General features: G+C 34.2%; 1 pseudogene; it reads left to right on the top strand.

Moving 5' to 3' along the window:
• Nucleotides 1-20,681, top strand: part of LOC100429832 (uncharacterized) — a 41,559-nt pseudogene extending 20,878 nt beyond the window's left edge.
• Nucleotides 20,682-27,921: the final 7,240 nt, after the last annotated feature.

Here is a 27,921-nt window from a genome sequence, read left to right as displayed (position 1 = left end):
TACAAGAACAGAAATTATAACAAACTGTCTCTCAGACCACAGTGCAATCAAACTAGAACTCAGGACTAAGAAACTCAATCAAAACCGCTCAACTACATGGAAACTGAACAACCTGCTCCTGAATGACTACTGGGTACATAACGAAATGAAGGCAGAAATAAAGATGTTCTTTGAAACCAATGAGAACAAAGATAAAACATACCAGAATCTCTGGGACACATTTAAAGCAGTGTGTAGAGGGAAATTTATAGCACTAAATGCCCACAAGAGAAAGCAGGAAAGATCTAAAATTGACACTCTAACATCACAATTAAAAGAACTAGAGAAACAAGAGCAAACACATTCGAAAGCTAGCAGAAGGCAAGAAATAACTAAGATCAGAGCAGAACTGAAGGAGATAGAGACACAAAAAACTCTCCAAAAAATCAATGAATCCAGGAGTTGGTTTTTTGAAAAGACCAACAAAATTGACAGACCACTAGCAAGACTAATAAAGAAGAAAAGAGAGAAGAATCAAATTGACGCAATTAAAAATGATAAAGGGGATATCACCACCGACCCCACAGAAATACAAACTACCATCAGAGAATACTATAAACACCTCTACACAAATAAACTGGAAAATCTAGAAGAAATGGATAATTTCCTGGACACTTACACTCTTCCAAGACTAAACCAGGAAGAAGTTGAATCCCTGAATAGACCAATAGTAGGCTCTGAAATTGAGGCAATAATTAATAGCCTACCAACCAAAAAAAGTCCAGGACCACATGGATTCACAGCTGAATTCTACCAGAGGTACAAGGAGGAGTTGGTACCATTCCTTCTGAAACTATTCCAATCAATAGAAAAAGAGGGAATCCTCCCTAACTCATTTTATGAGGCCAGCCTCATCCTGATCCCAAAGCCTGGCAGAGACACAACAAAAAAAGAGAATTTTAGACCAATATCCCTGATGAACATTGATGCAAAAATCCTCAATAAAATACTGGCAAACCGGATTCAGCAACACATCAAAAAGCTTATCCACCATGATCAAGTGGGCTTCATCCCTGGGATGCAAGGCTGGTTCAACATTCGCAAATCAATAAACATAATCCAGCACATAAACAGAACCAAAGACAAGAACCACATGATTATCTCAATAGATGCAGAAAAGGCTTTTGACAAAATTCAACAGCCCTTCATGCTAAAAACGCTCAATAAATTCGGTATTGATGGAACGTACCTCAAAATAATAAGAGCTATTTATGACAAACCCACAGCCAATATCATACTGAATGGGCAAAAACTGGAAAAATTCCCTTTGAAAACTGGCACAAGACAGGGATGCCCTCTCTCACCACTCCTATTCAACATAGTGCTGGAAGTTCTGGCTGGGGCAATTAGGCAAGAGAAAGAAATCAAGGGTATTCAGTTAGGAAAAGAAGAAGTCAAACTGTCCCTGTTTGCAGATGACATGATTGTATATTTAGAAAACCCCATTGTCTCAGCCCAGAATCTCCTTAAGCTGATAAGCAACTTCAGCAAAGTCTCAGGATACAAAATTAATGTGCAAAAATCACAAGCATTCTTATACATCAGTAACAGACAAACAGAGAGCCAAATCAGGAATGAACTTCCATTCACAATTGCTTCAAAGAGAATAAAATACCTAGGAATCCAACTTACAAGGGATGTAAAGGACCTCTTCAAGGACAACTACAAACCACTGCTCAGTGAAATAAAAGAGGACACAAACAAATGGAAGAACATACCATGCTCATGGATAGGAAGAATCAATATCGTGAAAATGGCCATACTGCCCAAGGTTATTTATAGATTCAATGCCATCCCCATCAAGCTACCAATGAGTTTCTTCACAGAATTGGAAAAAACTGCTTTAAAGTTCATATGGAACCAAAAAAGAGCCCGCATCTCCAAGACAATCCTAAGTCAAAAGAACAAAGTTGGAGGCATCACGCTACCTGACTTCAAACTATACTACAAGGCTACAGTAACCAAAACAGCATGGTACTGGTACCAAAACAGAGATATAGACCAATGGAACAGAACAGAGTCCTCAGAAATAATACCACACATCTACAGCCATCTGATCTTTGACAAACCTGAGAGAAACAAGAAATGGGGAAAGGATTCCCTATTTAATAAATGGTGCTGGGAAAATTGGCTAGCCATAAGTAGAAAGCTGAAACTGGATCTTTTCCTTACTCCCTATACGAAAATTAATTCAAGATGGATTAGAGACTTAAATGTTAGACCTAATACCATAAAAATCCTAGAGGAAAACCTAGGTAGTACCATTCAGGACATAGGCATGGGCAAAGACTTCATGTCTAAAACACCAAAAGCAACGGCAGCAAAAGCCAAAATTGACAAATGGGATCTCATTAAACTAAAGAGCTTCTGCACAGCAAAAGAAACTACCATCAGAGTGAACAGGCAACCTACAGAATGGGAGAAAATTTTTGCAATCTACTCATCTGACAAAGGGCTAATATCCAGAACCTACAAAGAACTCAAACAAATTTACAAGAAAAAAACAAACAACCCCATCCAAAAGTGGGCAAAGGATATGAACAGACATTTCTCAAAAGAAGACATTCATACAGCCAACAGACACATGAAAAAATGCTCATCATCACTGGCCATCAGAGAAATGCAAATCAAAACCACAATGAGATACCATCTCACACCAGTTAGAATGGCGATCATTAAAAAGTCAGGAAACAACAGGTGCTGGAGAGGATGTGGAGAAATAGGAACACTTTGACACTGTTGGTGGGATTGTAAACTAGTTCAACCATTATGGAAAACAGTATGGCGATTCCTCAAGGATCTAGAACTAGATGTACCATATGACCCAGCCATCCCATTACTCGGTATATACCCAAAGGATTATAAATTATGCTGCTATAAAGACACATGCACACGTATGTTTATTGCAGCACTATTCACAATAGCAAAGACTTGGAATCAACCCAAATGTCCATCAGTGACAGATTGGATTAAGAAAATGTGGCACATATACACCATGGAATACTATGCAGCCATCAAAAAGGATGAGTTTGTGTCCTTTGTAGGGACATGGATGCAGCTGGAAACCATCATTCTTAGCAAACTATCACAAGATCAGAAAACCAAACACCGCATGTTCTCACTCATAGGTGGGAACTGAACAATGAGATCACTTGGACTCAGGAAGGGGAACATCACACACAGGGGCCTATCATGGGGAGGGGGGAGGGGGGAGGGATTGCATTGGGAGTTATACCTGATGTAAATGACGAGTTGATGGGTGCAGCACACCAACATGGCACAAGTGTACATATGTAACAAACCTGCATGTTATGCACATGTACCCTACAACTTAAAGTATAATAATAATAAATAAATTAAAAAAAAAAACTAGTAAACAAACAAAAAAGTCTGTGATTTGGATAAGAGGGAGAGATGAAACAGTATTTCAAAATGCTGGTAATTATAACAGGTATAGAAGGCAGAAAACTGACCCTCTTTCCCCTGCCAAAGATGTCCAAGCCCTAATGTCAGAAAAAGGTAAACATATTTTGTTATATGGCAAGGGTGAATTAAGGTTCCAGATAAAAATTAACTGATCAACTGACCTTGAAATGGGGGAGGTTATCCTGGATGACTTCTGTAGGACTAGTGTAATCATAAGGGTCTTTTTTATGTGGATGACCAAGGCAGAAGGGAGAACACCAGGGAGATGGCAGCAGGAAGAGGACTTGGTCTGACATTTGCTGGCTTTGCAGTTTGAGAAACAGCACAGTAAGCCAAAGAATATACAGAGAGCCTCTAGCAGCTGGGAAGACAAGAAAACAGACTCTCCTCTAGAGCATCCACAATGGGAATGTAGCTGTCATTATAATTTTAGCCCAGTGAGACCAATAAATTTGTGTTGTTCGAACTCACAAAGTTTATAGTAATTTTTTTACAGCAGCAATTAGAAAATAATTTACTAGATTATGGGTACATGGGCTTCATTATTCTCCCTACTTTTGTGTATTTTTATTCTCTGTAGTAAAACTTTAAAAATATTAGGGTTCTAAAAAAAGTTTCCCCTTACCAATTTTGGATAAAAGCCCAATTGACTAATAGCCTACAGCTTAATTAAAAGACATAAGACATCTAACTTAAATGATATGAGAGGGTTAGGAAGATGCTCTTCATTTGTAAGCAGATATGATCTTATGTGATTTAATTATTTGAATAATATGACAGTATTAAAGAATAGAAGAAAAAAGTAGGTAGTGTCCTCATGGCAGATTTGTGATGCCACATCTGTGATGGCACTTGTATCAAACGTGTATATTATGGTATCATTGTTTTGAAAACCAAATGATGAGATCACTGAAGGATGACCAGGGGAGGTGGTACATCTGTTTTATGCCATATTTGTATTGAACATTCACTGTTAATTTTAGAATATTGGAAGTGAGGCACAGTTAATACCTAAACAAACATCACATTTTAGACTCATTAAAGTCAAAGGTGATAATGTATTATTTTCTTAAAGTGTAGTTTACTATTATAATATTGTATTAAATAGAACTATATTCTCATGGATATCTTAATCTGACATAAAGGGAGTTTGTGCCTTGTTTGGAGGTTTTGACTTTTTTTTCTGTCATCTGAAAAATAATGCTTCATGTCTGAAAGGAAAATTTCAACACATACATACACACGCACACACACACACACACAAATAGGACTATTTCACAGTAAAAAGAAAATATAGCTTACTTAATGAAATTTTCACATTTATTTTAAGTAGTAATAGTAAAAGGTGACATAGAAGTAAACTATTTCTAGTGTTTGGCCTGTATATGTGATGTATCTACAATACGGTGGCACTATGTGAGAGACCACAGATCAAAGGGCAAATGGCCCTCTCTTTATTTCATAAAATTTACAAGGAGTATAATATTTCTTTTACCTTAATAATCCCACTTTAGTTATTATGAAAGAGAGGAAAATATGGAAGAGATGGAGATAATATTAAATTTAATCATAAAAACTTGATACGGTGTTAATGGTGAAAATAGGTGCATTTTTCATCAATATTGTGGACTATTGTGAGACTTTGTATTTTCTTTTAAAGTGTAAATTATATAATGGTCAATAATTAGTTTGAGTAGGTAGACAATTATCTCACCTCTGAGGTAAAGAACCAACTTGGGTTACCTCGCAACAGAGCTTTTACAGCGTATATACTGTGACTCTAGCAACAAGTATAAATGATGATATTGCCATTATTTCTAACATTCTTTGTAATTAAGGTTTAAGGGTAGAGATAAATATGTGAGTAGCTACCTCAGAAGGAATATTCAAAGCTTGCTTTTATGTCTGCACTAATCCTGTCCTGTACTTATCTTTTCCAGGGAATTGCTGGGGAATTGAATTACTTTGCTTCTGAAATTAACCCTGAAGGGCTACACAATTCTTGGGCAACACTGGCTTGTAGCTTATTAGCATAGAAAAAGACACTCACGGAAAGAAACTTCAGTTTCCAAATAAAACGCTGATGAATGAAGCAATAAAATGGTAAGAAAGGCTACTTCCTTTCCATGGGGAAACACTCAGGGCTGAGTATGCTGAAGTTTTATGCTAATATAAAATTGGTTCCAGCAAAGTACCCAGTTTTATAACCTAACAAATTGGTGCCAACTTATTTAAGCAGTCTAATACTAGAAAAAAGTAAGTGAAACTATTCAAGGAACATCTGCTTAGAAGAAAAGTCTGGAATCATTAAAAATGCATTCAACATAAGATAATTAGTAGGAATGATAACAGCGCTGATGCGCTCAGAGATCGGATTTTAACACAAGTAGCAATAAACAGTGACTGTTGTGGGTAAAGCTTGTCCTTCTTGTGCTAGGTAGGTGAATATTTTTATCATTTATTATTGAATGACACAAGCAAGAGGAGATCCCCATAAGCTAATTCAAAATCAAGAAAAACATTCAATCATGTCATATATGCAGTAAGAGGAGAAATCAAAGAGATAGAGAAAAGAGAAATTTAGACCAAATTTGACATTAGTTCCCTATCACTGACTTTCAATGCAGAATACAGATTTTTGCTTCAAGTAATGCTAGTCTGAATGAGCCTATAGAAAGGAGCATGAGTAAACATACTGTGAATGTCTGGATACATGCGATTATGGTAGCTGTACCTGATTCTTTTTTTCTGAAGTTGGTCATCTTTCAAGAAAGACAGAAAAAAAAAAAAAAGAAAATTCCCCCAAAAACATAGCACCTTTATTATGATCATCTCTGTTAATGTCACAATTATGACTTTTGTGAGTAAATTTGAAATGAATTATTTAAAATTATACTCAACTAGTTAATTTCAGAAGACTAGAAAATCTCATTAAATTAATAGAGGGCAAAGGATGAGAAAATATTTTTAAAACATATCAATATGTCAGTATGAGTAATCCAATTTAGAAAATTTCATATATAGACTGTATATGGTAGCGGTCAAAATGATTCTAACAAAGTAAGCAATGATTTTTCTCAAAAAATATTACAGACACATACACATAAATGAGTTGTCATCTTCAATTTCATAATTGCCTGCATATAATAAAGTACTATTTTATTTTGATATTCACAATGCAGTGTTCCTTTGACTGTTGAGGGTACATTTGATTCATATTAATAATCAAAAGTTTTTGGCATCAGATCTACATTCATGTGTAAAAGAAACAAACTGCTTCTTCAGTGTTGGTTCAAGAGGGAAAGGAAAAGGATCCTCTCTTATTTGTCTTTTAAACCACAGAGAAATTAGAAAAATATTTCACAAAGTAAAAACTCATTAACTTCTTGATGCATTTTATAAATTGAGTATTCAGTTGAGGGGTAACATTCTTTTGCCCAAACAAAATAGCTTTATATTAAAAGTAAATGACTGATTTTCCTGTGTTCATTGAAAAAAAAAAAAAAAACTATAGCTGTGTAAGGAGTACCTAATGTATAATGACTACAGTGGTGTAAGGAGTACAATGCATAAATGTAGAAACAGTTGTTAAAACAAATCAGATTTGTATCTATCATCTACTTTTGTCTATCACCATATTTCTCTCTTCACTGCTATATTTATATATCACTTTGTATGTACAGAAAATTTCACTGTTCTTATAATTAACGTAAACTCATTTGAACACTGCTTTTTCAGTTAACAATGCACGTTGTACACTTTAGCATATTTTTTCTATATGTCTAATTTTTTTATTATTTTCCAGTCTGTGTGTGCCAAATACATAATAATGAGAACTAGGATGTTCCAAGTTTTCATAAACTATACTAGGTAACTTTTTACAATGTATCTATATATGATTATTGCTTTAAGAATTATTTGAAATTTTCTTACATTTTAAAATTATTGGAAATGTGTCATTCAAAAATTATAAATACGTTAAGCCTTTTAAAGGCATGTAGCTAACATTCTTTTGAAGTTCTACCCAATTATACTTTGACCAGATTTGTAGAGAAGGAAGGGGTTTGGAGGTAGATACAAGCCTTTTAAAAATAAGTAAATATTCGTCTAAGCCATCAAAATGGAGATGCCTCAGAAGGAAAGTTCAGATTAGACATTAAAATGTTGATGTTCATAGCATTTTGTTCATAACTGAAGTTATTAGGGCAAATAATATAATCTAAGTAGAAAGATTAGCCTAAGGGAAAAAGATAATTTGGGGTAAAGCTCTAAGGAATTCTATCTTTTATGACCATTAATGATCCAGTACAGGAGGAAGAGTCTATAGGGAGACAGAGGAGGATGACCCATTGGAATAGGAGGAAAATCAGGAAATTGCAGTATCACAGAAATCAAAAAAACTCAACGAATGGTAAACATAGCAGCCAATATTTACTCAAATTGTAGAAGTCATTATATGTTAGGTTGGTGCCAAAATAATTGTGGTTTTTGCTATTATATTCAATGGCAAAAATGACAATTATTTTGACACCAACCCAATTCCTGGAAAAACAGTATAAAAGAGATGACCATGAAAGTTGTGATTTAGTGGACAAAATAAGGATATAGCATTCTGAGAAAAAGTGATATACAAAAATGTATTGTGCCATTAAAATTGTCACTGGGCTATGCATTTATATAAGGTTGTTTATGTTTAATAATTAATTTTGATAATTCTAGGAATACATAGAATGAAAAACATTCATTGGATTTGGTGACACGATGTTGATTGATTTATGAGAACGTTTCCAGTAAAGTGTTGGGATTTAGGTTTGATAGGAGGGTGGTTATAGAATTAAAGAGAATAAATGGGAGATATATATATATATATATATATATATATATATATATATATATATATAACTTATTCTAAAAATTTGGGTGTGAAGAGAAAAGAATAAAAAAATCATTTGTTGGTCTTAAGTTCCCAATAAGATTATAAAAGATCTAGTAAGGATAGCAAATAAAGTAATCATTGCAATTGAGATTTAGAATTAGTGGAGAAGGTGGTCCTTGTACATAGTGAGATGATGGACTTGAGAATTGGTTATCCATTCTTGTAGAAAAGGAAATTATGGATGGGTAATGTAGAACATGGGATACAGACTGCAGGAAAGTGTCAAGTCTGGAGTGTGTGTGTGTGTGTGTGTACGGTTGGAGAGGATTGTTGGGGTGGTGGTGGTACTGCAAGAGATTAAAAATGACAACTTGGGCAAATAATAAAAAATACTTTAGGCAGGTATACTTATTTTTAGTGGTAGTAATATTTTCTGCTAAATCATTTGCTCTATGCTAGATTTAGCTTTTCTGAAAACAACAGTGTATAATATTCTATTTTCTCCATAAATCAAAAGAGTTGCACAGAGATAATACCCATGGGGGAACATATATTATAAAGCAGACAATGGTTAAAGATGATCTCAGATACATCATTCATAAGTAGTGGATATACTTTATTAAATTGAATATTGGACAAGTCTAGAGTTAAGAGTAAACACTTAGTTGGAAATATGTTGTTTCTAAATAAATATTCCTATTTAACTTTAATATTGATTTGAAAAGCATTATAATCACCAATAATTTTATATTTAAAAACCCAGAGTGTTACCTTTTTAAACTCAAAATCATGCTCATTATGGTTCAGATATCAGGCAATATTCAGTTTCTGTCATCACTACAATTTGACAGCAAAGAGACTACAGAGGCAGATGTAAATCTCTTCATTCTATTATTAGATACATCATAGAATTTTATTATAATGTAAATAAATACTGTCATTTCTGATTTTTTAAAAAATCATTTTCTCCCTAAGTTGACATTAATGATTTTTAAGTTAAAAAACATTCTATTTTATATGACTAATTTTTCAAGAAATGCCAGAGTATACAAAAATTATACACATTCACCTTCCACCAACTAGCTTAAGATATACAGCACCTAAAATACTGAAAGTCTTTTAGTACACCCTATCTCATTTCCTTTCCTCTTCATTCTTCCCTGCACAAAGGAAATTATCATTAGATCTATCATTTCCATACATATTTTAAAATTTTTAAAACACATGTATGTATCTATAAACATTTATAATTTTGTATTATAGGTTTTAAAATAAGATTGTAAAAGAGGTACAAAATAATTATAATAATTGTTTTGAACAATTTGTTATTTCTGTTAATAACTTGATTGCATTCATCTTTGTTGATAGCTAACTTCATAATTTTTATTAATTATTACTATTTCATTATACTATTACATCACATTTCCATCAAAACTTTTTCTGGCATTGGACATTTTGGTTTTCTCCCATTTCTTTCAGTCTTGTAAACAATGTTGCTATAATATTGCTATGCATGTCTACTTCCGCACATAAGCAGATCTTTCTTTTGGGCATATACCTAGGAAAAGAATTGCTATGTTGTAGAGGAAGTACATCTGTCTTTATTGAATACATCACTTGTTATATTTGGGATACTTACCTATTAATACACGAACACCAAAAGTTTTTATGTTTTTATGTTTGTGCAAATACCTTCTCATAGTTTCTTGGTAATTTTTTCTTCTTTGTTTGCTATTTATAGAAACACAGAAACATGGTCATATTTATCAGGTTTTATTCTCCTTCTTTTTACTTAGGAGTGTGGTTTTAAAAATCTTTCCTAAAACAAGATTTAGGGTGTTTACATTCATGACATAGAAAACCTCTCTTTCTCCTGCTTCTTTCTTCCTCTTGGTTTTCTGTGATGCCCATCCATAAAATTTTATATTGTTCTTCAAAAGTATCTTGCATATGTAATTCAGATATTCATAAAAATTTAATATTGCCACTTCTTTTCTAAATGCTATTTTTCTTCTATTATATTGCCTCTGTTTTTGCTTCTGGTTGATTGACCAATAATTTATTTGCATAACAATGATACAGTTTGTTACACATTGACCTAATGGATTCCAACAATTTGTCTATAGTCTAATTATTTTCTAAAAATATCTGTAAATAATTAGAGGTTTCTTTTCTATTTATTATTTTTATTCCTTTTTCTTGTCCTTTTGCACTAGATATGTCCTCAAATAAAATATTGAAAAACAGTAATGAAAACATACAACCATGTCTTTTCACTCCTGTTTTTAAAAGAACACTTTAATCAGTTCGTGACTGTTTGTTGATGGATTTTTGGAAGATACATGCAATTAAATTTGGAAAACTCACATCTATTCCTAATTTGCTAACAGTTTCTTTTGTTTTATAAAAATTAAAATCATGTGGTGAATTCTCCAATTACACTATTTTACTTTGAACCACAAGTTATTCTACTACTTTTCATGTTTGCTTTTGAAAATATTTTTCCCAGTCATCTTGTTATACATTTTTAACTTAATGGAATTTTGATAGCAAAATGTGGTCTGTTAAACAAGTCCTTCATAATCCCTGAGTCTTGTTTTAATTTTTAGTATGTGGCCAATTTTATTTATTTATTTGATACTAGTGAGCTTGATGCCTAATTTATCAATATCTTATTGAATTATGTCTATTTTTTCTTTACGTGTTTTGGAACTACATTAGTTACATATATAAAAAAAATCAAGAGATTCAAAGATCATATGCTAATAACATTTATAACGAGTGCCCCAAATTGTGTATGTTATTATAATGTGATGATTCTACCTAAAATTACACTGTGTCTAGTTTTAATCTGGCTATATCACTTGTCTTCATCAAGATTTAATTAGCACAATTTTGTCTATTTAGTTTCAGTCAGTCTTTGCCATTATGGTTTATGTTTACAAATAGCAAAATGCTGGTTTCTTTTTAATTCTATGATTTTTGCCTTTTAACTAGCAACTGTAAACTATTTGCATTTATCACAATTATGAATCCTTTTAATGTATTATCAAAACTTTATTTTGGGCTAAGCACAGTGGCTCATACCTGTAATCCCAGCATTTTGGGAGGCTGAGGCAGGTGAATCTCTTGAGCTCAAGAGTTCAAGACCATCCAGGGCAAAATGGAGAATCCCTCTCTCTACAAATATACTAAAAATTAGCTGGTTGTGGTGGCACACTTCTGTGGTCCCATCTACTTGGGAAGCTGAGGTGGAAGGATCCCTTGAGCCAGAGGGAGAGATAGTAGTGAGCTGAGATGGCACCATGCACTCTAGCCTGGGCAACAAAGTGAGACCCTGTCTCCAACCAAAAGAAAAAAAAAAGGGGGGGAAAGGAAAAAAGAACTATATTTTGTAGCATCCTGTGACCCTGTTTTGTTCTTAATATGTTCTTAATATTCTTTACTGCCTTCTTTGGGTTTGATGTTTTTGTATTCTTTTTTCTCTCTTCTAATGGTATTTAAACTATGTAATCAAATTTTTTTAAATTGTAGGTATTTATGCTTAACACACTTACATTTTATATATGTGTGCGTGTTTATGTGTGTATCTATCTATACATCTAAATTCACCAGTAGTTCTATTAATCTCAAAAAGTATGGGAGGCCCTCGGACATGGGAATTTTTTTTTTTTTTTTTTTTTTTTTTTTTTGAGATGGAGACTCACTCCGTCACCCAGGCTGGAGTGCAGTGGCAGGATCTCGGCTCACTGCAACCTCTGCCTCCAGGGTTCAAGCGATTCTCCTGCCTCAGCCTCCCGCGTAGCTGGGATTACAGGTGTGCACCATCACACCCAGCTAATTTTTGTACTTTTAGCAGAGATGAGGTTTCACTATATTGGCCAGGCTGGGCTCGAACTCCTGACCTCAAATGATCCGCCCACCTCGGCCTCCCAAACTGCTGGGATTACAGGCATAAGCCACCATGCCCAGCCTGAACAGTGGAATTTCTAAGAACTGTTTCTTTCTTGCATGTTTTGTCTAATATTTTACTTACATATTACATACCATTCCCAACATTTTTGGATATTGTTTACATTCTATATTATTTTTAGATTGAATTCATATTTACCAATACCTTTCCTCACCATTCCATTTCATATTTTGATTCTTCTTTTATTTTAGTTTACATTTCTTATGAAGCAAATACTTTGAACCTTTATTTAGTAAGGGTTAATTAACTTTCAATCAGTGTCTAAATTACTACCATTTAACATTTTATTCTTAAAAGAATATTAAATGTGTATAAAATTCTGAATGGGCAGTTGTAGTTTCTCTGCATTTTTAAGAGTTTTTTCCGCTGTTCTTGTTATTGTCTATTTTTGTTATTGATAGTCTTCTGCCAATCTAATCATCACACATTTCTGCGTAACTACCTTTCTGTTATGGCTAATTTAAAATCTTGTTTTTGTCTTTGGTACTTCTTTGAAGTTTTATTTCCATTCATATAAATGTTTGTCAGGTATTCATTGTACTTTTTTATATATTATATATCATTATCTTCTACCAGTTCTAGAAAATTATTACTCTCTTTAAATACTCTGTTCATTTTTTTGTCTATTTTTCTGAAACTACTGTTAGTATTCTTAAAAAAAACTTTTAGGTTTGAGGTACATGTGAAGGTTTGTTATATAAGTAAACTTGTGTCACAGGTGTTTCTTGTATAGATTACTTCATCACTCAGGTATTAATTCCAGTACCCAATAGTTATCTTTTCTGCTCCTCTCCCTCCTCCCACCTTCCACCCTGAAATAGATACCAGTGTCTGTTGTTTCTTTCTTTGTGTTCTTAAGTTCTCATCATTTAGCTCCCACTTACAAGTGAGAATATGCAGTATTTGGTTTTCTGTTCCTGCATTAGTTTGCTAAGGATAAAAGCTCCAACTCCATCCATATTTCTGCAAAAAACATGATCTCATTCTTCTTTACGGATGCATTGTATTTCATAGTGTATAGGTACCACATTTTTTTATCCAGTCTCCCATTGATGGACATGTCGGTCAATTCCATGTTTTTGCTATTGTGAATAGTGTTGCAGTAAACATACCTGTGCATGTGTCTTTATGGTAGAATGGTTTGTATTTCTCTGGGTAAATACCCAGTAATGGGATTGCTGGGTTGAATGGAGTTCTGCTTTTAGCTCTTTGAGGAATCGCCATACTGCTTTCCACAATGGTTAGGCTAATTTACACTCCTACCAACAGTGAATTAAGTGTTCCCTTTTCTCTACAACCTCACCAGCATCTGTTATTTTTTAACTTTTAAAGAATAGCCTTTCAAACTGGTGTGAGATGATATCTCATTGTGGTTTTGATTCGTATTTCTCTAATGATCAGTGACATTCAGCTTTTTTTTCATTTGCTTATTGGCTGCATGTGTGTCTTCTTTTGAAAAGTGTCTGTTCATGTCCTTTGCTCACACTTTAATGTTTTTTTCCTTGTAAATTTCTTACAGATGCTGGATATTAGACCTTTGTCAGATGCAAAGTTTGCAAAAATTTTCTCTCATTCTGCAGGTTTTCTGTTTACTGTGTTGATAGTTTCTTTTGAAACGCAGAGGCTTTTAAGTTTAATTAGATCCCATTTGTCAACTTTTGCTTTTGTTATGCTTGCTTTTGGGGTCTTGTCATAAAATCTTTGCCCATTTCTATGTCCAGGACGGTATTGCCTAGGTTGTCTTCCAGGATTTTTATAGTTTTGGGATTTATATTTAAGTTTTAAATCCACCTTCAATTTATTTTTGTGTATGATGTAAGGAAGAGGTCCATCTTCAATTTTCTGTATATGACTAGTGAGTTATACCAGCACCATTTATTGAATAGGGAGTCTTTTCCCCATTGCTTTTGTCAGTTTTGTGAAAGACCAGATGGTGGCAGGTGTGTGGCCTTATTTCTGGGCTCTCTGTTCTGTTTCATTGGTCTGGGTGCCTGTTTTTGTGCTAGTATCATGCTGTTTTCATTACTGTAGCCCTGTAGGATAAGTTGAAGTCAGGTAATGTAATGCCTCCCTGTTTTGTTTTGTTTTTTTCCTTAGGATTGCCTTGGCTATTCGGACTCTTTTTTCTTTTTTTGATTCCGTATGAGTTTTTAAATAGTGTTTTTTCATAGTTCTGTGAAAAATGGCATTGTTAATTTTATAGAAATAGCACTGAATCTGTACGTTGCTTTGGGCAGTATGACCATTTTAATGATATGGATTCTTCCTATCAATGAGCATGGGATGTTTTCCATCTGTTTCTGTCTTCTCTGATTTCTTTGAGGAGTGTTTTGTAATTCTCATTGCAGAGATCATTCACCTCCATAGTTAGCTGTATTCCCAGGTAGTTTATAATTTTTGTGGTAATTGTGAATGGGATTGCCTTTTTGGTTTGGATCTTGGCTTGGCTGTTGTTGGTGTAGAGGAATGTCAGTGAGATTTGTGCACTGATTTTATATCCTGAAATTTTGCTGAAGTTTTTTATCAGCTGATAGAGCTTTTGGCCCAAGACTATGAGGTTTTCTAGATATATAATTATGTCATCTACAAACAGAGTTACTTTGACTTTCTCTCTTCCTATTTGGATACCATTTCTTTCTTTTATCTGCCTATATTCAATGATTTTTAATATCATTTTTCAAAATTTTCAAATTTCTTCTATCTGTGCCAATCTAGGTAATCTCTTCTGATGCATGTTTGAGCTTACTAATGTTTCCATTATCTCTACCTAAGCTATTTAATCTATCCATTGCATGTATGATATGAATAATCCTGTTTGTAATTTCCAGAGGTTCTTTTTGATAATTTAAATAATATGCCTATTTGTTTTGGGGGGCTTGTTTCTCATCTTTTCTTCCTTTTTACATTTTTATTTTTATCTTTATTCCACTAAATTTTTTGACATATATTTTATATTCTATATCCAAAGATTCCATTTTCCAAAGATGCTGGGTGTCTAAGCTTCTCATTTTCCTTTGTTGTAGCATATTTACTTTTGTCTGAACTTATTTTATACTGTGTATCAATATTTGATATGCTTTATATGTAGGAATTTTGTATAATCATTTTACTGCTAAGTTGCCTTTGTTCCTGCTTGACATCCCAAGTGTCTTCAAAGTATAAATTTAGGCAATAAACTCATGAAAAAGCAGATCTTTGGTTGTAATTGCATGGGTAGATATTCTCCATCTGGAGCTCACAATAGGCATACTTTTTTTCTTATGATATCCCTCTTCTGGCATTATTCTGGCATTTCAGTTTCAGTTCTGATTTTGACTTCTTTATGGAATCCTCACGCCCTACCCCCACTAAGCCCTCAATTTCTATATCCATGCAATCATCAAGATCAAAATTCTAGAATACATAGGTTAGTTCAAATTCCCAGTTTAGACACAAGTTCACTTTCAACTAACCATTTTAATTTTTAGCTTCTTCATTTTTGATCCCTGGAGATTTCTATTACTCTCTTGTGAGCTCATTCAGGCAATTAAGAGGATATTTATAATGCTTTTATTTGGCATTTATAAGTGTCTTTTACATAAGACTATTTGCATTATTCATTCCACCATACAGTTGAATAATATCTTTCTCTGTGTGTGTGTGCATGTTGTAATAGAACATTTTTCTGATTAAGAGAGCTAGCATGAATTTAACTTATAGAAAAAAAATTACCACAGCTTATGTATACTAACATGTGTTATTTGCTCTAAGTGTATGTAGGAAATGGATTACATGTGCTACATGAAGGACACACCTTTTCTCAATTGATGCTTTGCAAAAGGTTTACAGTATAATGACTTCTTCCTTTAGATATAGTTATTCCACAAGAAATTTACAAATTGCAGTGGCTTAAACAAGTATAAAAGACAAATTGACTTAAATGTCACTTTGAATTTTATTTATAGTATTTTAAAGATAAATTGTTTCTTCATTTAGGAATGAATCATTCATGGATTTCTAAGGAAGCCTTTGTTTGGTTGGTAGACACTGATTATCTGTGGAACAATACCTATAAAACTAATACAAAGAAAAGAGTACCAGTAATTTGGGCTCCAGGAATAATAATATTTTTAAAAGTCTTTTATGGATAGTATAAAAAAGAGTATTTGAACACCTGTGCAATGTCTAAACTCATTTAAAAGAATTAGAACATAACCTAAGTGATAGAAAAAAATGGTAAAGATTAATATCTTACAATGACTGCACAGAAATTTTCCAAGTACTCCTTTACTTGTCTTCCAGTTTCTTTTACTTTATTTCCATTTTCTTTTAAATCACTAATCACCTAATTTCCAAAAGTCACGGTCAATACTGAAGTCATTTACTAGCCTGATAGTCTGAGTATCATATGCCACATTATATAACTATATATGCCAATATAATCAATCTTAATGAAATCCAATTAAATTGTCTGTGCTGTGGCTATTCAGGTATCTTGTCTCTTTATTATAGAAGTCATTTGTTAAGCCTTTTATAAATTTGAACTAAGCCAAGGAATATTTAGCTAATAGATGCTTTATTGAGATCCCGGGAAAACAAACCAACCAATTTTTTCTCTATATTCTTAATTTGTTTTGATTTCATTTCAATCTCCCCTGACTTCTTTTTTTGTTCTATATTGTGTTACGTAAAATGCAAGTTAGATTGAATTTTACTATTCTGAGAAGTATTATAGGCACACAAGAATAAATAAAATGTATGTGTAGCTTAGTTAAGTATTGATAAAAATCCATTTAACTGTCACCTTTTTAAAAAGGAGAACATTTCTAGTGCCCTTAAATCTTCTGTGTGTCCCTCTACCAAATACTACTTTCTGCAGAAATAATCACTCTCATCTCTGTGATAATATTTTGCTTATATTATTTATTTTAATATGCATTCACCGTTTCAAAACACTGCCTTGGTTTGCTTGGTTTTAACCCATACTATGCATAATTCTGTACCTTGCTTCTTGTGTTATACATTGTAAAGTAATTTCATATTCTTGAATACCACTATTTGTTTTTATAATCTACATTTTTGTGTTGCTTGACTATAACGAAATTTACTCATCCTAAGCTTGGTGAACATAACCAGTTTTAGACTAATTTGAAAGAAAAAAAAACTGCCAAGAATACATCTGTACATGTATTCTGGTACACATGAACAAATACTATTCTGGATTACATGTACATAAAATTGAATTGATGCATTACAGAATATAAATAACTTAAAATGTTCTACTTAATGTCCTCAAATGTACTAGTTTGTGCATATTTTATCTACATTTTCACCTGCAATTGGCAGTTTCTGATTTGTTTCAAGGTTAATCTGGTAGTTTTTAAATGAAATCTAATTGAGTTTTAATTTGCATTTCTTGGATTACTAAATGAGTGGATATATTTTTCACATGTGTTTGAGAGATTTTGGTTTCCTCTTTTCTATAATGGTTTTATTTTTTTAAAAAATCTTTATAAAGGATATTTGATTAATGCAAAGCTAAAATTTTCTTTCAAATGTAATTATAATTTGCTGGGGTTTAGCTATATAATTTGTAGTTAAGGCTTCTTTAAGAAGCTCAGAGCATTTTATAAGGTTTAGTAAATTTAATATAGTACTAAATAAGTAAATTATAATACCTAGGTGAGTATAACTAGTTGATCTCAGAGAGCATGTTAATAAACTAGAACTGATATTCCATCAACTTAATAAAATATTAATGATTTTGAAAAACAGGCTTATGTAAGTTTATTAAAACTAGTTTGTGAAGTTTTCATAGAAAACCTGCCTTTTAAAATGATTTGAATTGGCTAGTAAAAGCATATCATTGAACACTAGCCATGAAGTATCTCCTTTGAAGTAGTTAGAAATGGTATGCTTAGGGAAAAAAAAATTCCAAGATTCCTATCATGCTACCCAATATGTTTAATAAGATGAGGTGACCACAGATAATCATGGATAAAGTGATAATAAAATACTAGTGGAGAATATATATTAACATTTTAATACATCTGGTGAGTAGGTCAGGAGTTCAAGAGGTAGTCTATCTGTAAGTAACAAAGATAAGGAGATAGATGTGTTCTTCTTTAAAGATGACTAAGATCTCTACTGTCAAAAAAAAAAAAAGAAAAGAAAAGAAAAGAAAACACCCTCAAAATGGATAATATGATGGATGGATAAAGACAAAGGGAGATTTAGGTGCAGGAAAAGCATTTATTGAATACTTTCTTCAAGCAAACACTAAGTTAGATACTCATGGCATATGCATGACTCCTAGTTTTTAAATTATTTAAAATTGGAGAAATATTGATGTTAGGTCAATTTTTGTCTATTGTATATGGTCTGATAATACCGTAATTGACATATTATCTCTAATGTAATACCTTAAAACTGGAAGTCTTTTTCTTTTCTTCCTTTCTGCCTCCTAACCCTAACCCTAACCCTCCCACCTGATTCCTCCTTCCTTCCCTTCTTCCTTTTTTTCCTTCCTTCCTGGCTTGCTTTTAATTAGTTTTGTTATAATATACCAGATGTGGGTGGTAGGGGACATCTTCTAACACTTCTCACATAAACTCAAATTTTGGGTTCTCCTTTGGAGTAAAACAGTCTCTTCACTGTTTCCAAGGTTATTCCTGAGTTGCAGAAATTCTCTTTCCATGTTTATTCCCCATATTCCTCATTCAATCTTGCCACAACTAGACAAACAGAAAGCACAAGGGTACCCTTTCTTGCATCTAGAGGTAGAAACCTTAGCAGCACACAGTAACTACTCCAGGTCTGTCATATAGATGCATTAATTGTCTAAATATCAATTTTTCATGCTTAAAACAATTGCTTTAAACATTTCCTTATGTGCATTCAATCCATATGAAATAAATTTTCTGGCAAATATTTAATTAGTTTTATTCAAAATATCTGATTAAAGTAGCAAATGCTGTAGGGCTAGAATTATATGGCTTTTATCTTTTTTTTAATGGCATTGTTGAAATGATGTTAGCAAGGTGGCAGAACAGGAGATCAACTGCTTATATTACTCCACGACAACAATAATTCTGCATTCTTCCACAGACCAAAGTCTTTGTGGAAGTTTTAGTATTTAGGCTGCAGGTTGTGAATCCCTCATGGAGTCCAAGACCTAGGGGGGTAATTTTGAGAGTGAGGACCCATACCCAGGTGATAGATTCATTAACTGTGTTTCTGGATTCAAACCTGGAAACACTCCCATTTCCAGAAGGGCTTGGTTAGAGTCTAGTTTGGCCTTGAGCCTGCTACCAAATGTTACCAAGGAGTCCAAAAGTAGTCACAATAGTTTCTCGACAGAAAGGCTCATGTGTTCATCAATATTGGTCTTGGCAGTTGACGTGAAAATTATTTTTGTAACTAGGCTCTAGCCCCACTCTGCAGCAGTCTCAGCTTAATATTGCTTATATAAGGATCCATCTGTGCAAGGGGGCAGAAAAGCAGTTATAATGGCCTTTACTGATGTTTGTCAACTATGCATAGAAAAACCTGTCAATGTAATAAATGTGGCAAAGTTTTTAAGTTGTGCTCAGTCTTCACTGAACATAAATTTTTTAGCAGAGAAATGCTACAAATGTGAAGAATATGGCAAAGACTATAGGTTGTTCTCAGATTTTATTAGACAAAAGAGAATTCATACTGCAGAGAGATGCTACAAATGTGAAGAACGTGGCAAAGCCTTTAAAAAGTTCTCAAACCTTACTAAACATAAGAGTTCATACTGGAGAGAAACCCTACAAATGTGAAAAATGTGACAAAACTTTTACCTGTTCCTCAACCCTTCTTAAGCACTAGAGAAATCATACTGGAGACAGACGCTACAAATGTGAAGAATGTGGCAAAGCCTTTAAGTGCTTCTCAGACCTTACTATTCATAAGAGAATTCATACTGGAGAGAAACCCTAAAAATGTGAAGAATGTAACAAAGCCTGTAGGTGGTTCTCAGACCTTGCTAAACATAAGATAATTCATACTGGAGATAAACTCTATGAATGTAATGAACATGGAAAAGCTTTTAAGTGGTTCTCAGTCCTTAGTAAACATAAGAAAATTCATACTGTAGAGAAACCCTACATCAGTGAAGAATGTGGCAAAGCCTTCACCCACCCCTCAACCCTGATTAACCACAAGAAAATTCATATGGAAAAGAGACCTTACAAATGTGAAGAATGTGGCAAAAACTTTAAGTGCTTCTCAGACCTGACTAATCATGAGAGAATTCACACTGGAGAGAAACCCTGCAAATGTGGAGAATGTGGCAAAACATTGAGCTGGTTCTCACATCTCATTAGACATAAGCAAATTCATACTAGAGAGAGGCAACATTAAATAGGATAGTTGTGTAGAGATTTTAATACAATGCCTGCCTCCGGTAAGTACCCAATAAATGGAAGCTGCATATGTTGTTCTCTGTCTATGAAAGCTGCTCTTCAGCTTGGCGGTGTGGACTGTGGTCAGTCTCCAGCTTCTGTATTATTTCTCTGGCATCTGCTGCTCCTTTATTTGAAGTCATTCTGTCCAACAGACTAGCAGTTTTCCAAGTGTGGACACCAAGCCAGCATCCCAGCATTACCTGGGAACTTGTTAGAAATGCAGATTACTGAGATTCATTCCAGATTTACTGACTCAGGAATCCTGGGAGTGGAGATCAGCCCTGTTTTAGCAAGGCCTCCAGAGTATTCTGATATGCATTCAAGTTTGGGAACCACTGAAATAGACTACCACTCACCAAACCACTACCTGAGTCAGGCTTCCCTGATTGATTTTAAGACAGGCTGAAGGCAGCATGGAATATTATTGCATTAAGATAAATATAAACAACCCAGAATTGTTATACTGTTCTATGACTTATTTGTCATAAGATATTAAGGAGTTCAGTTCATTTTTCTGAGCTTCAGTTTCCTGCCCAGTCAAATGGGAGTCTATCCTGTTCTGCTGCTCTTCCGCTGCTATTCTGCTGTGGTGTAGTGAGCCTCCAAAACAAAAATAATAAAAAGTACCTTATGAAAACATATTTCAAAAGGGAAAAAAGAATAATTGCTATGGAACTTAAAATCCAGATTTGTAAAGTCATGTTTCTTTTACATAAACAGTGAAAGAGATTAAAATTCAATACACTTTGGGTAGTTTACCTGCAGGCTTTCCCCTTTTACCCTTTAAAACACATGCAAAAGGCTCTGTCAATCTCCTGTACCTTTGCTCTTGACCTTATCATTTTACTCTCAACACAGCTCACACCTTTTGAAGTGAAAAGAAGAACAATAAACAAGACAAAAGAAAGAAAGGAAAATGAAGCCAGTTTAGCAGTCAGCCACTAAAATGTAGCAGCAGCTAGCTTCTTTAGGTCCCAGCCTAAAATATTGAAAACAACAACAACAACAAAAAAAAAAAAAAAAAAAAAAAACCCAAACAAACAAAAACACTGTTCTGCCAACTGAAGATGGTACTGTTGTAATAATTTTCCTGATTATAAGAAAATTTAAGTTTTGTAAATTTTTATTATAAATTCAATGCCTCTAATTTCTGTCCTGCCCTGCCTATACTGTCTTATAGAGTTGTTGAGATCTTTAAATGAGATGAATTATATCTGATAGGATTCTTTGGAACTCAAATAACAGAAAATGTAAGCAATACTGGCTTAAGAAAGAAAGAGAGAAGGGAGCAGTTGAAAAGAGGAATAAGAAGAAGAGGAAGAAGAGGAAGAGGAGGAAGAGGGAGGAAGAAAGAAAAAGGGGAAAGGAAAGGAGAAGGAAGGAAGATAATATACTGTCTTGCTTAGTATCAGCAAGTCAGGTCTCTCCAGATACAGACACAAGGCACCATTAGGTCATAGAATCTTTATTTTAGTGTTGGCTTCTTTCCAAATTAGGATCACCTCTTACAGTTGAACCATCTCAGCAGATTCTGTCAATTTGGGGCCACATACTTCTAGGTGCAGATCCAGGGGGAAAATTTGAGAGTCTTCACTCTGGTATTTCCACCTGAAGGCTCAAGCATGCCACTGGCTCAGAAAAGGTCATGTGCCCACTGCTGAGCCAATCATGGTGTTAGAATGGCTCTGATTGACATACACCCACAGGAGAGACACAAAACTGAGAATGGGAAAGCAGGGGGTTCCCAGAAGGAGAGGGGAGTGAGTGGTGCTTGATGAGCAGGCAAAGCACAGATGTCTATTCTCTTTACTTGCAAGTGCTGGAGTTAACAGGACTCTGAAATTTAGTGACATATTTAACTCTAGACACTCTTATCCACCCCTCATTAAATAAAATTTTGCAAGTCTACCATGCCTCTCCAGTTGACCGCCCCTACCATGCACTGAGAGTGCCTTCTCTTATGAGCCATGGAATGCTGCAGGGATTATCTGGGTGGCTGCTATGCCTCAGCATGAAAAAGTATGAAAATAGCTGATCCTCATTCTTGCTCTGCCACCTATTCAGTGCACAAACTTGTATTAAGTTTCTTAACCTCTCTGTGTCTTATTTTCCAAACATGAGATGAGTGCCTGCCCCACAGGGATACTGGGATAACTGAAAAAGGTTAATATGTAAAATGGTTAGTTCTGGTTTCTAATTGTACTCACCAAGTTCCCTTCTCTAGGGTAAGAAAGGGGCATCTGACATAGAAGTAGCACTGTGGGAAATACAGTTTACAGATCTCAGGTAACTCAGCATACTGCTCTAGCAAGAGACCTGTATAAATAATGGCAGAAGCCTTAGATCAGGGAAGAAACTCAAGAGGTGGTCCCAGAAGTTCCAGTCTTTAGACCGGTGTTGCAAAGTTAAACCCATCTTATAGGTTACTAAAGTTTGCAAAATTAATTCCATTAATTGATATTTACTTATAGAGCATCTTCTATGTGTCAGGTGCCACGCCAGATACTAGGGGATGTAATAATGAGTGAGACAGATTTTGTGTCTCTCTTAAGTATAGTATGGTGAGGAAGACAGAAATAAAGTAAATGATATAGGCATGGGCAAAGACTTCATGACTAAAACACCAAAAACAGTGGCAATAAAAGCCAAAATTGACAAACGCGATCTAATTAAACTAAAGAGCTTCTGCACAGCAAAAGAAACTATCATCAGAGTGAACAGGCAATTGACAGAATGGGAGAAAATTTTTGCAATCTATTCTTCTGACAAAGGGCTAATATCCAGAATCTACAACGAACTTAATTAAATTTACAAACAAACAAACAAACAAAAAACCCCACAAACAACCCCATCAAAAAGTAAGCAAAGCATATGAACAAACACTTCTCAAAAGAAGACATTTATGTGGCCAAAAAACATGAAAAAAGAATCTCATCATCACTGATCATTAGAGAAATGCAAATCAAAACCCAGAATGAGATACCATATCACAATAGTTAGAATGGCAATCATTAAAATGTCAGGAAACAACAGATGCTGGAGAGGATGTGGAGAAATAGCAACACTTTTACATTGTTGGTGGGAGTATAAATTAGTTCAACCACTGTGGAAGACAATGTGGTGATTCCTCAAGGATCTAGAACTAGAAATACCATTTGACCCAGGCATCCCATTAATGAGTATATACTCAAATGATTATAAATCTTTCTACTATAAAGATGCATGCATACGTATGTTTATTGCGGCACTCTTCACAAAAGCAAAGACTTGGACCCAACCCAAATGCCCATCAACAACAGCGTGGATAAAGAAAATGTGGCACATATACATCATTGAATACCATGCAGCCATAAAAAAAGGATGAGTTCATGTTCTTTGCAGGGACTTGGATGAAGCTGGAAACCATCATTCTCAGCAAACTAACATGGGAACAGAAAACCAAACACCACATATTCTCACTTATAAGTGGGAGTTGAACAATGAGAACACATGGACACAGGGAGGTGAATATCATACACTGGGGCCTGCTGGGGGGTGGAGGGCTAGGGGATCGATAGCATTAGGAGAAATATCTAATGTAGATGACAGGTTGATGGGTACAGCAAACCACCATGGCATGTGTATACCTATGTAACAAAACTGCACGTTCTGCACATGTTTCCAAGAACTTAGTATGGTAAAAAAAAAAAAAAAAAAGAAAAAACAAGGAAAAAGAAATAGAAGTAATAAAAAAGAAATCCTAGAGCTGAATAATATGACATAACTAAAAATTTTAATAGAAACTATAGAAACTTCCAATAACAGACTCAATTATGTAGAAGAAAAATCAGTAAACTCAAAGACAGGTCATTTGAAATTAGCAAATTACAGGGACAAAAAAAAAAAAGTAAAAGAGCACAAGCAATCTATCAGACATCATTAAATATACATTTATGGCAGTACTTGAAGGAGAAGAAAGAGAAGAGACAAAAAGTCAAAAATCTTATTCAAAGAAATACTTTGTGAAAACTTCCCAAATCTTTTTCTGTTTTGTTTTGTTTTTGAGACAGAGTCTTGCTCTGTCGCCCAGGCTGGAGTGCGGTGGTGCGATCTTGACTGGCTGCAACCTCCTGATTCTGGGTTAGAGCAATACTCCCACCTCAGCCTCCCGAGTAGCTGAGATTACAGGTATGTGCCACCATGCCCAGCTAATTTTTGTATTTTTAGTAGAGACGGAGTTTTGCCACATTGGTCAGGTTAGTATTGAACTTCTGGCCTCAAGTGACTCATCCGCCTCGGCCTAATAAAGTGATGGGATTATAGACGTGAACCACCGTGCCTGGCTCCAAATCTTTAAAACAAAATTTTATTCAATTTTATTTTAAGTTCCAGGATATATGTGCAGGTTGTGCAGGTTTGTTACATAGTTAAATGTGTGCCAAGGTGGTTTGCTGGAAGCCATTATCCTCAGCAAACTTCCCAAATCTTGGGAGGCATAGGGATATACATATTCAGGAACCTCACGGGATGCCAAGCAAAATCAGTTCAAAAAAAAATACTATGAGACACAGTGTAATCAAATTGTTGACAGCCAAAGGGAAAGAGAGAATCTGGAAAGTGGCAAGAGAGAAGTAACTCATTACATATAAAGTATCTACCATAAGGTTATCAGTAGACTTCTGAACAAAATGCTTGGAAGATAGGAGGGAGTGGAATGGCATATTCAAAGTGCTGAAAGAAAAAGAGAATCACCAATCAACCATACTATATGGTGAAAAACTGCCCATCAGCAATAAAGAAAAGATGAAAATATTACAAGACAAACAAGTTAAAGGCATTCATTGTGAGACCAACATTACAAGAAATGCTAAAGGAATTTCTTAAAGTTGAAACAAATGGATGATAAGTAACAATAGAAAAATATTTGAAAGTGTAAAACTCACTGATAGAGGTAAACATGTAGTCAAATTCGGGATATTCTACTACTTTAAAAGTAGAGTATAAATCACTGTTAACTCAATAGAAGAGTTTTAAAAAGGTGTATTAAAAATAACTATAGAGTTATATAGAAGAAATAAGACCTAGTGTTTGATAAATCAGTAAGGTGGCAATAGTTAATATTAATCTGCTGAACACTTCAAAATAGCTAGAAGGAAACAATTCAGATCTTCTTAGCATAAAGAAAATATAAATATTTAATGTTATGAATATCCCAAATACCCTGATTGGACTATATGAATATATCAAATTATCACATGCACTTTCAAATTATGTACATCTATTGTGTACCAACAAAATAATAAAAAGGAAAATTATAGCTATAAATAATTGGCTAATCCGTACATGATATAAATAGGTGTAAAGTATGACATCAATAGCATAAAATGTGTTGAATGAAAAGTAGAATTGTAGGGTTTTTGTAGATGACTGAAGTTAAGGTACTGTAAGCTTAAATTAGGACATTAATGCTATAAGATGTTCACAACTAAAAGAAATTGAGAACCAGAAGCAAACCAATCCCAAAGCTAGCGGGAGACAAGACGTAACCAAAATCAGAGCTGAACTGAAGGAGATAGAAACACACACAAAAATTAGAAAAATTAACAAACCAAGGAGCTGGTTTTTTGATAAAATTAATATAATAGACCACCAGCTATACTAATAAAGAAGAAAAGAGAGAAGATTCAAATAAACATAATCAGAAATGATAAGGGGGTATTACCACAGTCCCCAAAGAAATACAAACATCATGAGAGATTATAAATGCCTCTATACATATAAACTAGACATTTTAGAAGAAATTGATAATGTCCTGGAGACATATGCCCTCCCAACACTGAACTAGGAAGAAACTGAATCCCTGAACAGATAAAAAATGAGTTCTGAAATTGAGGCAGTAATAAATAGCCTACCAACCAAAAAAAAAAAAAAAAAAGAAAAGAAAAGGAAAGGAAAAAAAAGAACAAAACAAACAAACAAACAAACAAAACCAGCCAGGACCAGATAGATTAACAGCTGAATTTTACCAGATGTACAAAGAAGAGCTGATACCATTCCTACTGAAATTATTCCAAAAAAATTGACAAGTACTCCTCCCTAACTCATTCTATGAGGCCAGCATCATCCTGATACCAAAACCTGGCGGTGGTATGACAAAACAAGAAAACTTCAGGCCAATATCCTTGATGAACATCAATGCAAAAGTCCTCAACAAAATATGGGCAAACCAAATCCAGCAGCACATCAAAAAGCTTACTCACGATCAAGGAGGCTTCATCCTGGGATGCAAGGTTGGTTCAACATATGCAAATCAGTAAATGTGATTTATTACATAAACAGAATTAGAGACAAAACCACACAATTATCTCAATAGATGCAGAAAAGGCTTTCAATAAAACTCAATATCCCTTCATCTTAAATACTCTCAATAAACTAGGTATTGAAGGAACATACCCCCAAATTAATAAGAGCCATATATGACAAACCCAGCATCTATAAGAAACTTAAACAAACTTACAAAAAGAAACAACCTCATTAAAAAGTAGGCAAGAGACATGAACAGATGCTTTTCAAAAGAAAATATATATGCAGCCAACAAGCATATGAAAAACAGCTGGAAGCATTCCCCTGGAAAACTGCCTCAAGACAAGGATGGTCTCTCTCACCACCCCTATTCCATATCATACTGGAAATTCTGGTCAGGACAATCAGGCAAGAGAAAGATATAATGAGAATTCAAATAGGAAGAGAGGAAGTCAAACTATCCCTGTCTGCAGATGACATGATTCTATATCTAGAAAACCCATCATCTCGGCCTATCCTAAAAGTTTCTTAAGCTGATAAGCAACTTCAGTGAAATGTCAGGATACAAAATTAATGTGCAAAAATTGCTAGCATTCCTATACACCAACAACAGTCAAGCCAAGGGCCAAATCACAAACAAATACCCATTCACAGTCACAACAAATATATATAGGAATACAGCTAATGATGGAGGTAAAAGGTCTCTAAAAAATTACAAACCACTGCTCAGAGAAATCAGAGATGACACAAGCAAATGGAAAAACATTTCATGCTTATGGGTAGGAAGAATAAATATAGTTAAAATGGACATACTGCCCAGATCAAAACCACAATGAGAAACAATCTCATACCATTAAGAATGAGATACTATGTCATGCCAGTTAGGATGGGTATTATTAAAAAGTAAAAATAAA

The sequence above is a fragment of the Macaca mulatta genome, chromosome 6 (assembly GCF_049350105.2).
Source record: "Macaca mulatta isolate MMU2019108-1 chromosome 6, T2T-MMU8v2.0, whole genome shotgun sequence".
Classification (NCBI taxonomy): Eukaryota; Metazoa; Chordata; class Mammalia; order Primates; family Cercopithecidae; genus Macaca; species Macaca mulatta.
The sequence above is the reverse complement of the archived record's forward strand: the minus strand, read 5'-3'. Positions and strand labels throughout refer to the sequence as shown.